General features: G+C 39.5%; 1 long non-coding RNA gene across 3 annotated transcripts in view; it reads right to left on the reverse strand.

Moving 5' to 3' along the window:
* Positions 1 to 287: 287 nt before the first annotated feature.
* LOC103349818 (uncharacterized) overlaps positions 288 to 14444 on the reverse strand; it is a 44931-nt gene continuing 30774 nt past the window's right edge. Inside the window, exons 3-6 of one of the 3 annotated variants that reach the window (XR_007922885.2) lie at positions 10812 to 10983; positions 8590 to 8738; positions 6024 to 6113; positions 288 to 3444 (exon numbers count right to left, since the gene is read on the reverse strand). This is a non-coding gene — a long non-coding RNA (uncharacterized lncRNA). The other 2 variants (XR_007922884.2, XR_011388967.1) reach the window with 2 other exon arrangements.

Raw genomic sequence — 14444 nt, forward strand, 5'->3', positions numbered from 1 at the left:
CAAAAAGTTTATGGGGAAATGGAATTACAGTTCATTTTGGTGCAAAAAATGACATCCATGTTTAGTTTCTTCATAATGTGCATTTTCCATGAATTTTTGAAAACTCATGTCTGCATAAATACATAAATGTATACATTTAAATTTGCATTAAACCTTATACTTAATTTTAAATATATTTTAATATTCTATTATATACCATATTAGTAGCTTACATATAGTTAGACACCATGGACTCATATTAGTTTTTTTTTAAAGATTTATTTATTTATTTGAAAGTCAGAGTTACACAGAGAGGAGAAGCAGAGAGAGAGAGAGACATCTTCCATCCGATGGTTCACTCCCCAAATGACCGCAGCAGCCAGAGCTGAGCTGCGCTGATCTGAAGCCAGGAGCTTCTTCTGGGTCTCCCACGTGGGTGCAGGGGCCCAAGGACTTGGGCCATCTTCTACTGCTTTCCTGGGCCATAGCAGAGAGCTGGACAGGAAGTGGAGCAGCCGGGTCTCAAACTGGCGCCCATATGGGATGCCAGTACTTCAGGCCTGGTCATTAACCCACTTTGCCACAGCTCCGGCCCCCATATTAGTTTTATGTATGAATACTGATCAGGCACATTCTCTGTTGCAGATGCCAGCATGACAGAGAATATTAACGTTTTCCAGAAAAACAAAATCAGTAGAATAAAAACACCTACACACACGTATCTCCAATAGGATGTGAATATAATTTGTATAAAATCAATAGTGTATAAAATATTATCTACTATCAAAAATTAGCTCACATGGCTAAACAGACTGGGAAGTCCTATTATCTGCTGTCTATAAGTAGAAGACCTAGAAAAACTGATGGTATATTTTGCAGACTTGAAAACTAGAGATCCGGGAGAGAAGATGTGAGCCTGGTCTTTATTTTGTTCACCAACTCATCCAGTAATCTGTTCAAATGTCCTCACAGACATCTAGAAATAATGTTAGTTCAGATATTTGGGTTTTCCATGGCCTAGTCAAGCAGGCACACAAAATGAACCATCACACAGGATAGCCATTGTTCTTTCCCTACCTATCTCTCAGGTCCAAGAATGAACACAACCATTTGAATAGATGTCCTGGTGCTGTGGGGTGCCAACTTGTCACAGAGACGCTGGCCAAAAGAATAAAAAAGTATGTAAGAATGTGATCATTCAGGCCTCAGACAAGAAGGAACAACAGCATTTATAGGTTCAGTCAATTAATTTTATCAAGCACCTCCTATCTGACAAACAAATTTTGATGTTGGCATTAGGTATTGCAATCTTTCAGATCAGTGAAGGTTACTGTGGCTTTCAACAGGAAAAGTCATGGGGTAATAAAAAAAAATAGAGTATTTTCAAAGTATATGAGTAGAACATCATTCTCAGAGTATTGAGTAAATGCATGCAAAAAACCCAGGAGTGTAGAAAATTTGGTATAGGTTGGTTAAGCTATGAGGTACTTGCATACTGGATTAAGGCATTTTGGCCTTAATCCTGAAGTAATTGGAAGATTTCAACGATTTTAGCAGACAATATTTTTGCCCATCTCTGGTCATTTGAAAAAGGTGCTCTTCTTCATAGCTTGGGCAGAGGTCCCAGAACAATCAACTATGAGGAATACTGGGGCCCCTGGCATTTGTTGGCTTCCTTGATTGCTAAACCCATGCTTTTTCGCCATATTCCTTGGCTCCACGCCATGGTGCTGTACATATTGAGAGCACTGTGTGGCCCTCCTCTGTGCTGAAGATCCTCATCCTGGCTCACTGCCTGTGGCATGCTTGTTCAGCTCCACTTGGTGTATTCCTGTGCTGCCAGTGGCTTCAGCAAAGCAACCAAAGTATCACTTTCTCTATGTCTGAGATCTGTGAAGTCCTAACAAATGGCTGGATTTCCCACCAGCTTTTAAAGAAAAAATGTATGTCTTAAAGGTAGAGCTCCCTGTTCTCAGGGTCTCTTGCCTATTCCTTGTGCTAGGGAAATGGTTGAAATAGGATTCATTTCCTGGGCTCTTTGCTAGGCAAGATGATTGAAGCATTGGATAAGAACACACAACCATACATCCAGTTGGATATTAAGCTCCATAGGGATAAGGACAGAATTGATGAGCTTGTATTTGCACCTGTCCTGGGAAGAATACATAAATTCAAACAGTGCCGCTTTGACCTTTTTGAAGAGTCAACAGATTTTAGACTAGAGGGAAGAGGTTAGGCAGTGGCGATAATCACTCCTTCTTCTCTGGGTTAGGGTCTCTCTAGGCTAAAATAATAGAAGAGGGATTTTGAAATGTGGCCCAGGTTCAGAAAAGGAGACTTAATTTAAGTAATGCCCAAAGGTAAGCTAGCAGGGAATAAAACCTGGCAATTTAAGAAGACTGTTCTTAGCATCTTCTTTTCATTCTTCTTTTAGATGTTTCACCTCAGATCTGACCACCTCTCTTTCCAGCAATAAAAATGCATGTGTCGGAGGAGCTTTGATTGAAGAGAAGGTAATTTTAGTTTCAGATAAAGGTTAAAGGAGGTATTTAGGGTCTAGAACTTGACACCATTTTCAATCACGGCAAACCATGGCAGGTAAAACAAAAACCCAAAAGCATTTGGTCTGATGAGGGATTGAGGTGGTGGGTCTCTCATAGATGCATATAAGAGCTATTATCTGGATTCTATATTTATCTTGAAATGAGACTCAATTTTATATGATTCATAGCTGTGTGTGTGTCGGGGTAGAGGTCTCAGTACATGAGTTCTAGTAAGGACAGAAACTAAAGTCCCCCACTTTCTGATGACTACTGTTTCAATTCCTTCATGATTAGTGTCAGATAGAGCTATCCTAAACCCTTGGCTGTGTAAGAAAGCCCTACTTATGCGTATTGTTCTGGAATGTCTAACAGCATGTCATCCTTTCTCAAAGGTATCACAATTGGCTGTTAAATTGTAAGGTCAGCTTAGTATTAAGGAATAAGTAATTCCACATGGAATCAAAGGCTGGCTGCAATTGTAGGTTGATCCTAGCTTAATATTCAGTTATTCTTCCCATCTAAGTAAGTGACATGGAGTCAGTTTCTCAGTTTGCCACTGTCTTCTGCTTATCAGGAAATCTGTGTAGTTCGTCACCTCTCTGTTACAGCTAACCTGCCTGAAGGCGGCACTCTGGAATGAAGTATTTTTCTCCACTGCCTCAGGGGAAGGGACCACCAATTTCTTTGTGTCACCAGAACATGGTATCAGATGCCAGAAAATCATGTGATATGTATGAGAAATGCCTTTCTCTTTTTATTCCACAACAAGCCTTTGGACTTGCCTCCTTGTTCAGTAGCTGTGGTAGAAATTGGAGTAACCCGGTCTGAAGTCCAGGAACAACTTGACAAGCAGGTTTTTGAAGATTGGGTGCAAGCCACAGGTTTGTTCGATAAGTCAGGGAGGGTCATGCTCATATCTGTCCTGTAATAATTGCACATATTTATGGAATGCAGTGTAATATTTTAATAGATGTATACAACATCTATTAAATGGTCACTAAGGTATTCCCATCACCTCAAAAAGGATTTATGATTTCTTCGTGTTGGGAGCATCCCAAATCCTTTCAACTAGTTACTTTAAAATACACAATATTTTCGTGTGTATGCAACTACTGCCACCCTTACCACGCTATAGATCATTGGAAGTGATTCTTCCTATCCAAGTGTGCCCCACACCTCCTCACCGCACCCTCTTCATTCCCCACCTGCATCCTTCCCTTTTCTAGTTTCTGGTAACCACTATCTAGTGCTCCCATCTATGTCTCATTGGGCAGGTAGGAATCTAACTGTGCTAAGTACTATGCTGAAGTGAGCTGATGGAAAGTGTCCCTGGAGGATATTAGGGGGGTTCGGGATCAACATGATTAGACCATTCTCTTTGCTAATTTGTGTTTATCAAAGTTAGGCTCCTTTACAATACAGATGTTGCAGGAGGCATTATTTTTTGAAATGATTGCATTTCAAACAGATAGTTCCCAGGCCTGGATTTTAACATGTAATTTTATGATTTTAACATGTAATGTAAATTTACATGTTAAAAGCATTGAGAAAAGTAAATAAAAGCTCTAAGAATAGGGAGTGCAATGCAGGCCCTGGGGTGAGGCTGCCGCCTGCAGTGCCGGCATCCCACATGGGTGCTGGTTCATGTCTCAGTTGCGCCAATTCCGATTCCACAGCTCTCTGCTGTGGCCTGGGAAAGCAGTAGAGAATAATCCATGTCCTGGGGTCCCTGCACCCACATGGAAGACCCAGAAGAAGCTCCTGGCTCCTGGCTTCTGGCCTTGGATTGGCGCAGCTTCGGCTGTTACAGCCCTCTGGGGAGTGAACCAGTGGTTGGAAGACCTCTCTCTATCTCTGCTTCTCCTTCTCTCTCTGTCTAACTCTGATTTCAGATAAATAAATACATCTGAAAAAAACAGAATAGAGAGTGGGGGCTCGTGCTGTGGTGAAACAAGTTAAACCTCTACTTGCTGCACCAGCATCCCTTATGGCTGCTGGTGTGAGTCCTGGCTGCTCTACTTCCAATCCAGCTTTGTGTTTAATGTGCCTGGGAAAGCAGTTGGAAATGGCCCAAGTGCTTGGGCCCCTGCACCCATGTGAGAGATCCGAAAGAAGCTCCTGGTTTCTGGTTTCGACTGGGCCAGCTCTGGCTGTTGTGGCCATTTGTGGAATGAACTAACGACTAGAAGATCTCTCTCTCTCTCTTGGCGTGTGAGTGTGTGTGTGTGTGTGTGTGTGTGTCTCCCAACCCATCCTGTAACTCTGCCTTTCAAGTAAATAAATAATTTTTTAAAAAAAGAAAGAATAAGGAGGTCAGTGATCTGTAGGCAGAAAGAAATACTTCAATAAATTTAGTTAAATTGAGAGGAACATAAAGGAAGTCTTGAATATTGTCCTATTCTCTGATCAAATGCATCAGTGTTCAAGGTTGAGGAACTTGAGGGGATAGATTTGCAAAGAACACCAAGATTCAAGTTCAGTTGAAGGTAGAGGTGCTCTGGAACACTGATATTGAGTAGTCCTTGGAAGAAAACAGTTTCCATGGATTTATTTCTACCTTAGTGATGATTTTGAATTCCTGTTCTTCATATTCTTCGATGGAAAAAGAAAGATCCTCATCTGTGTTGTGCAAAGGAAGAGTTACAATGACTGTACACAAGAATGGGCTATGTGGGTAGGAATGCATCAGTCTCAGCAAAACTTTGGCAAGAACAGAAGTGTTATCAAGGATCTAGTCAAGGTAGATCCCTCAGAAGCGATTTGCTTACCAGCATTGTTTGCTTACAAGTGTCTCTGACCCTTTTCCAGAGCCAGCAGCATCAGCAGCAACTGGGAATTTGTCTGCCTTGGCCAAATCTCACATAAGCTGAATCAGACATTTTGGAGTTGAGACCAGCAAATCTGTGTTTTAACACTGCAGGTGATTACAATGCATTTTCATGTTTGAAAAACTGTACCTAGACAGCCAGTTTAATGACAGGAGGTCCAGGTTAAGGGTTTGATATATTTTTGATCATTGATTATGCAGAAAAGATAAGACTTCATATATATTAGGAGCTGTTGTTGAAACCAATTATTATGTATGAGAAACTCCAACAGAGCAACCTTTGAGAGAGTGATTGATAACAATTAACTTTAAGCACCAGTGATTAATCTTAAGTAGACTAGGTTGCTCCCCGAGGAGCCACAGATTTCTTAGAGCCCAAGAAGAGATTGTAGCGATTTAGCATGTAGATTACTCCAAGCACAAACATTTTTCTATTTCTAAGATTCTGTTGCAACTCCCTGTTGCTTTTTCCTTTTCAGAGGAAGTACAGAGTAAGTACATAGGAAAATACTCCAGGCTGTATCCTTACCTAAGTGTTTGGCACTTTACATATATCCAGGTTGACTCTCATGTTGAGAAATAAGACCCAGACAGAAGTACAGGTGTAAAATTTTGTCTTGCTTCCATCTTACGCCAACTGTTGGGGGATATAATAAGATGAAAAGCCTACCCACCTCACAGCAAAATAATTATTCCAGATGATTCTGTGGGAAAGAAGCCTTTGTTGAATCAATGAACCTGTAGTATCTCACAACTCCATTCCCCTAGTAAAATAAAATAACACAATAAAACAAAAAAATTCCTTATACTGAATCATCCCTATATGTCAAGTATTGTACTAAATATTTAACACATAAAATGTCAGTGAAGGAGGCAGGCATTTGACCTATTGGTTAAGAGGCCACTTGGGATAACTGTGTCCCAAATCAGAGTGCCTGGGGTTGGGTCCCTGTCGCACATCCAATTTCAGTTCCCTGCTAATGTACACCCTGAGAGACAGAAGCTATGGCTTGAGTGGTTGGGTCCCTGCTCCTGTGTGGAAGACACAGATTGGGTCTTCTGGCTTCTGCCTGGCATAGCCTAGATATTCTTGGAATTTAGGGAATGAAACACCAGATAAGAACACACTCTCTTTCTCAAATAAATACATTATGCATAAAAATTATAAAATGTCAATTGATCTTCATAACACACATACTGAACTTCTAATGCCTCATTCCTGTAGCTACAGTCTTACTGCAGAGAACAGAAAGCAATGGCATCAACCAGGGCTGCTCATAATCCTGAAAAACACAATCATGAATGTGAAATCCCAAAGGACCAAAATGCCCAAACTCACAATCTCAAAAAAGTGAAAATTCTGAAAATCTAAACGCCCTAAACGGCAGTTCCAGGACTTTGGGAAAAAGGGAAGGTCACATGGGAGGCACAGGCAGTTGTATTCTGGGGAAGAAATTGGTTTGATTTCTTTTTTGTGCTCAGGACGGTTGCATCCTGCAAGAAGGTGCATTCTGTTGGATGTGTCTGTGCAGGGGGTGCCCGAGATTAATACGTGAACCTGAGCAGATTGAGTGGGGAAGACCACCAGGTAGACAACAAATGTGGCTTAATTCTCTGAGGAGAGCCATATCAGCCCTTCACTCCATCAAAGCAGCCCCTCTTAAGCACCACCTCTGGGTACAATTGATCATAATCTATCCCTAAGATGTGCTGTTTAAACACAATTTTTGCATTTTACTTTTTTCTATTATTGGTTTTCCCCTACAAGTATACGTTGTCAGCATTTTTTGAGAAACAGAGAATGAGCTCTTACCTACTAGCTACCCCTTAAATGCCTGTAGTGCCCCTGCTGGGGTCAGAAGCTGGGAGCTCAATCCTGATCTCCCAAGTGGGAGGCAGGAATCCAATTACGGGAGCCATCACTTCTGCCTCCCAGGATCTGCATTAGCAGGAGGCTGGAATTAGTAGTGGAGTTGGCTTCACATCCAGACCTTCTGTTATGGAATGCAGGCATCTTAATTGCTACACTAAACTCCTGCCTGTCAGCATTATGTTTTATAATTTGCTATGCTCTCCATTTCATCTTTGCATTCTTTTTAATACTTAAAATATAAATTCTGTAAAGATCTTTAGAGAGTTCTAATTCACTTTATGTATTTTTTACATATTTGACACCAGGAAAGTGCATTGTCATAATGTCAACTTCTTATGTAAGCATATGCATATATGTAAAAGCATTGACATTTCTTCAATAAATGAAGAGATATTATTTTTGTTATATTTTCTTCTTGTGTAAAATAAAATTTCTCAAGACCTCAGCTATTTGGGCAATTGCACATGCAATCATGACCCATTGCAGTTTTTTATCAATCATGTTAAAAAGTTAAGGTTGTCTGTCACAGTATTTCAGATGATGGCAGCTATGAAGCTGGCTGCACATAACAACTACAGTGATATGTGTTTGTGCATTTCACTTTTTAACCTATTTCTTTCAAGGTATGGTTCATCTGCTCATAACCATTAGTAGACCCAAGTGTTTATGCTTGCAAAAAAGTTATTATTGCCTATTTTGTTGTATACTATGGGCTTTGAAGTGTTTTGCTATTCCTAAACATTTCTTGTTCTCTCTTAAATATGCAAATAATGTATGTTAAGAATTTCTAACATTATTTTTCCAGATAATAATTTTGAGATTTTCATCTTTCCGGATTATCTAGACTTAGAGATTTTGATGTTATGAGATTTCAAAATTTCAATCTTAACAGTGTTTAAGTCTGTGTCTTCTGGTATTATGGCCCAAACCTTTATCCTTTGTCTTGTAACATACTATTTTGGGAGCTGGGATGCAATCTGCATATCCTGACTCATGAATCATGTGCTTAACATTGGTAGTACCTTGTTCCTGAGATTTTTTTTTGCAGCTCTCATGACCCTTCATAGCTGCAGTTTTGCAGAATTGACCATGCCAAAGGCTGCCTGGAGAACTAACTCTTTAGGGTTTGTTTCTTAGAAATTCCAGTGCTGCGTTCAAGAAATGCTTCTCTTTTGTGGTGCTTCATATCACCTAGAAGCTTTTTCCTTTCATAAAGTGGTGCTGCTTGTGACCACTGGATACAAAACAGAAATTCCTCTTTACTCCAGGTTCTACTCTGTAACATTGGTATCATCACGTTTGGTAGCAACTAGTGGATTCACACTTTGGATTAGCATCATCCATACATAAATTTTCTACACACTTACCTTTCTCTCCCTTTAGGTGCATTCCTTTTTTCCTAGAAAGGGATCAATGAGTGGTCCTCATAATTGGATGGCTGAGAGATATTTAGTTAGTCCAGAAACAGCAATCACATCTCACACATCTGATTAGTTCCCAATTCATGTATTAATGCCTAAAGAGAAAATGCCCATGAGTATTCTAATGAGAAAAGGCACTTGAATATTTTGCCTTCTAGTGTCTATAGGGGATGATCCCACATCAGAAGCTCAGGCTCTAGGGAAAAGATACATGGATTTCCTCTCATGATTTCAAGGAAGCTTAGTTTCATTTTTCTTCAGCAAAAAATGTCCTTTTGTCATTATTAGAGGAGGCAGGAGTACTTGGCTGAGTAGATGAGAAAAGATAGGATTGGATGGGTTTGCCCATAGCTGTTAGAGATAATGGAAATATTGGCTGTCAGAACAAAACCTCATTGAATCCATGGAGGTGTGGAGAGAAGATACCCAGAGCCATGATTTAGTATTAGCCATTTCAGGGAAAATGCCATTTTGATACTGGTATTAATGGAAAAGAATGTAGAATTAAGGTATTATTGCAACTAGTTTGTTTTGAAATCACCCACAATTACTTAGTTCTATAATGTTTCAAATAAATGTGTACTATGCTTTCTCATAACCATCTCTCTTTACAACATAATTATACATGAAAAGTATGTTATTTGAAATTTGGTGGACTATTTAAAGGTGGTGGGATCAGGACTGGTTATTATGGAGGTATTATAACCAGAGGCAAAGCAATAGGTAAGTAAGATCAGTTGGCATAATGGTCAAAGGTATGCATGTATATAATTTTGATTTCAGTCTTAATATGTGTGTCAGTAAGCACATATCCATATGAATAAATTGTTCTTTCAATGACAAAGAACCTTAGCTTCAAATGCTGTCATATTGAACAGATACTACTCAAAAATAATTTATTTTTGTTAGCTTTTTAATTATATCTAAGAAGATACATGAAAACTATGACTACAGGATCTAAGGATACTATGCTCACTAAAAGTTTAAGAACACTATGATAGCCTAGTGGCTAAGATGCTGGAGTAAGATGCCTTCATCCCATAATAGAGTATCTATGTTCAACTCCTGGCTCCAGTTTGTGATTTTGTATTCTTGTTTATGCATATGATGAGAGGCAGCAGTGATAGCTCAGGGGATTGGGTCCTAGCCATCCGTGTTGAAGGCATGGAGTGAGGTTCTGGCTCTGGGCTTTGGCTGGCCCAATCCTGACCTTTGTAGATATTTGCAGAATGAGTAGAGATCTCACTACCTACTTTTCTTTCTGTCTCTGTCTCTAGGTTTCTCTAATAGATTACCAAAGAAAAAAAATAAAGCCCTAGCTTAGTTACTAACTGAAAAGGTAATCTTTGACTTAAAATAACTGAAAATTTAGCATAATACAAATTAATTAATTTATTTTAATATTGTATTTCAAAATTTGAAAATGATACGTCCAAATATGAAAGACTGCCAACAGGTAAAATGGGGATATAGCTTATGATTACTGCCTGCTACACTGTGGCCTGCAGATCCTAAGACTTGCCTGTACTGTCAAGTGTACCTCCTCAACAAACTTAGGAAACCTGAGCTGGAGGTTGCCCAGGGCTCTGCCATAGCTTAGGTGTATACATAGAGTATCATACATTGCCAAGTTTAAAGGTCTCAAGGCTTGTGAGGTGTCTTCTTATCAAAGGTACTCCCAAATGGAGAGTTTTTCCATCTAGAAAGGATTCGGATTGAATTTGAAATCTAATTTCTGGCGATGTTTGTATTGAGCTGATTATACAATTGCATCTTTGTTCTACTGTGGTTCCCACTGCTGTAAACAAATGGGACCTCCGGGACACCCACTGTCACCTAAACATTAATTCACATTAAATGGAATTTTAAGGTATTGTTATGCACGTTATAATAAACATAAGCGCTCCTTATCCAATAATCCAACCACCAGTGATCAGTCTATCTTCAAACAGATGGTGTAGTGACAAATTAGACAAAATGTAGGAGTCATGGCAAGATCCTGGGAAATGCAAACAGATGTTTACAGTACAATGATCGTGATCATGTTCCACTTACACATTCATAGAGAGCTGATGCCTTCTGCTGCAAAGGGATATTTATTTTGTGAAAGGAGTTTTAATGTCTACATGGGTGTAATCAACAGTTCCCTCAACATTAGAAGCACTCACTTGTTGCCAATTGGAGCATCTCACATACCATAAACGTGTGTGTCTACAGAGACAGATATAGCACATATTCACTGCTCAGTCCTTATTCATACATGTCATATAATTTAGGCTTCACATTTCCTCAAATGAATTTCCTATTAGCCAAATCAAAGGGTAGAAATTGTCATAGAACCTGAAGAAACCAAAAGTAAAATTGTGTCAATGTTTTTTTTGTTAGATTTCTGAGAGTTGTATAAGAAATTGCCACTAAGTGGAAAGATTAGAATGAAGGAAATCTGATGTCTCATGAAGGTCAGTCTGAAATAAAGGTGTTAGCAGAGCCAGGCTCATTCTGCAAACTCAAGCAGAGAATCTCTTTCTTGTCTTTCCAGCTTCTGGTGGCAAAAGGCATTCCTTGGCTTGTGGCCACATCACTTCTCTCTTGTCCTCTGTGGTCACGATGACCTCTCTTTCCCAGCCTCCTCAGTATGTCTGTTTCAAGCTCCCTGCCCCCCTTTAATGGGATGAAATGTGTTTGCATTAAGAGCCCACTTAGATAATCTGGGATAAACTCTTTGTTTAATTTAATCACATTTTTTGCCATGTAAACTCCAGGGATTAGGACATGGATATATCTTTGTGGGGTCCACTCTTCACCCCACTATGTCTTGTTAATTCAGCTGTCCTGATGGAAAGGGCACACATTCCGTCAGACTATATATTGGCAGTCCTGATTATACTAAAGTAATTTCCACACAGTCATTTTTAAATCTATCATTTATTTCACATTCAGCATGCTGCTTATTAAACTTATATCATGGATGTTACTTTTTAAGTTTTTCCTCTTTCTCTCTGATTCTAGAAGGACCATTTTGACCTCTAAGTTGGCAAATCGGAACCATCTGAGAGTGATAGCCACATGAGTTCTGAATGGTCAGGCAGGACTGACCTTAAAGAGAATTAAGGCAGCAGCAAAGTCACATACAAATAGAGGAGCTGACAGTTCAAAATCAGAGATTAAAAGAGAGCAAGAAATTCAGATAAAGAATACCTTAGGGGAAACCAAATGTTTAAATGTACAGGTTTATTCTAGTGAGTGAATGGCATTGCACCACTTGAAACTGCTCACCCAGATTGCTTCCTTCTCAGCTTTGCACATACTCACTTGGCAGCATTTGAGTCTCTTACTGTGTTCCATTCCTCATTGGTGTTTTCTGGGGCTGTGGTATCAGTAATTGCTATCTCTTCCCCATTGCAAGCTGGAGGAAAGAAACTTTCTTTCATTTATGACTATATCTCAACATGATGGTTGATATGTCAACTTGTCCAACTGGTATATCTTTTCTTTGTAGCCATGATACACAGGGAGCCAGAAGCACATTCTGTGCTTTGAGGACCTCCCAAAGGCAATCAGACATACAAAATGCTTTAATCCACATTTCATGACCACATAACAGAGGTGTGGAAGGGAAAGCATCTGGAAGAGGAAAAATCAAGGGACCCTAAACCCATCATACATTTATCATGACACATGAAACAAAAGGAATTTGTTTAGAGCATGTGCAAGAATCACATATTTGCACACAACACTATGGGTATGCAAATTAAATAGGCCAGGGCAAATTTATCCATCTTGAAACAATCTCTTGGTCCTGCCCTCCTTAGCATCCTTCCTGTTTATCTCATTACATTTGCTGAAAAACCTCCGGAATCAGTTATTTACTCATTCTCTTGACATTTCCTATTTATTCACTCTTTATCTTATTCTCAGTAATCTGGTTCCCATTCTAAAGCCCACTGAAACAGTTTTAATAACCATGCATTTATTCATTCAACAACTATCTCATGCCAGACACTACGCTAAGTACTGAGCAAAATAGTTGATCTCCAGACTCATAGAACTTAGAGTGTAGGGCAGATATTCAAAAGTTGATGACCCGAAAGGACTTTTATGTGAATGACATCTAACAGTAGTTATTGAACTCAAGATTAAAACATATTTAAATATTCACCTAGAACTATATCTAAGAAATAAAGTAATATCCCTGTTACAAATTAACATATGATTCTTAAAACAAATAACTATATTTTCAAATGATTCACTCAATAGTTGAAGTTAGGGAAATCCCTTCAATGGCTGATAGAACAAAAATGCTGAATTCTAACATCTGCTTCTGTACTCAGTATGATGTCATATGCCAAGATAGCTTTGGAAAATAGATAAATATGCTGATAGTTAAAAATCACAGGAGATATCTATCACCTATATAGTGTGGTTCACTATAAAGTCATGAGAAAGTGAGAGTGAAAAAGTATAAGATTTTAGGACAAAATATTTTTAACCTCATGGAATACGAAGAGTAACTAAGGATCCCTAAGAAGCTACAGATTGTGATAATTGTTATTTTGTTGGAAAATAAGGAGTTAAATAGATTACTACATAGCTTTGGAAAATAGATAAATATGCTGATAGTTAAAAATCACAGGAGATATCTATCACCTATATAGTGTGGTTCACTATAAAGTCATTGTGGGGAGCAACTCGGACTAGCCTAAGTTACTGGAATTAAGACTTATTCTATGCATCTGCTCTCCCACAATATGGCGCTGGGAGAGGAGGAAACAGCTTCTACGCAGCTGCCTCTTGCCAACTTGAGTGATGACCTCCAGGAGCTGATCCTGCTCCTGATTGGAGGAGAGCAGCGTACTCGGCGTGTGGGCAGCCGAGTTGGGATTGGCGGAAGAGGACTATAAAGGAGGAGAGAGACAACATGCACCAGGAACATCTAAGGGGAACATCTATCTGAAGGAACACCTGTGCAGCCCCCGAGAGAGCCGGCCGGCGGTGTGCCGCTCCCCCGCGGAAGTGGGGAAAGTGGCCAGGGGGAACCGCCCTTCCATGGAGGTGGAAGGGACAGTAGCCAACCCGGGAAGAACCAGCAGCAAACCCGGGGAGGGCCGAGCAGACAAAAGAACAGCGCAGGGTCCTGTGTCGTTCCTCCACGAAGACGGGGAGCGACAGTCATGAGAAAGTGAGAGTGAAAAAGTATATAAGATTTTAGGACAAAATATTTTTAACCTCATGGAATACGAAGAGTAACTAAGGATCCCTAAGAAGCTACAGATTGTGATAATCGTTATTTTGTTGGAAAATAAGGAGTTAAATAGATTACTACATAAGTTACCCTCCAGATACAAATTGGATGCATCACCATGACTAAGACAGTGAGAAAATTTCAAGGTGAGGCTAGGGAAGAGAATAAGGCTCTGAAGTCAAAGGATGGGGAGATTTTCTTCTAAATGTGATGGGAAAACATTGATGGGCTTCATTTCAGATAGATAAAAAGATTCTTTTGACAGTTTTGGGGACAATGAACTGGAGGGTTATGAGTGCAGACAGAAGAACCACTTAAGAAGTAATTTTGTGAAAAATATGATAGTTGCTTAGATTAAGGTAATAGCAGAAATGGAAAGAAGAGTTTTAAAATACATCTAGAACATAGAGTCTTTATGATGGTTTATTAATGCCCCCCAGCTGGCATTAATAACTGAATAAGTAGATGTACTTTATGCTGAGATATAAATATAGGGGTAGTAACAAGTTTGGGAGGAAATTAGTCTTATTTTGGATATGCTAAGTTTGAGACAGGGCCT

The sequence above is a fragment of the Oryctolagus cuniculus genome, chromosome 5 (assembly GCF_964237555.1).
Source record: "Oryctolagus cuniculus chromosome 5, mOryCun1.1, whole genome shotgun sequence".
In the NCBI taxonomy this organism is placed as follows: domain Eukaryota; kingdom Metazoa; phylum Chordata; class Mammalia; order Lagomorpha; family Leporidae; genus Oryctolagus; species Oryctolagus cuniculus.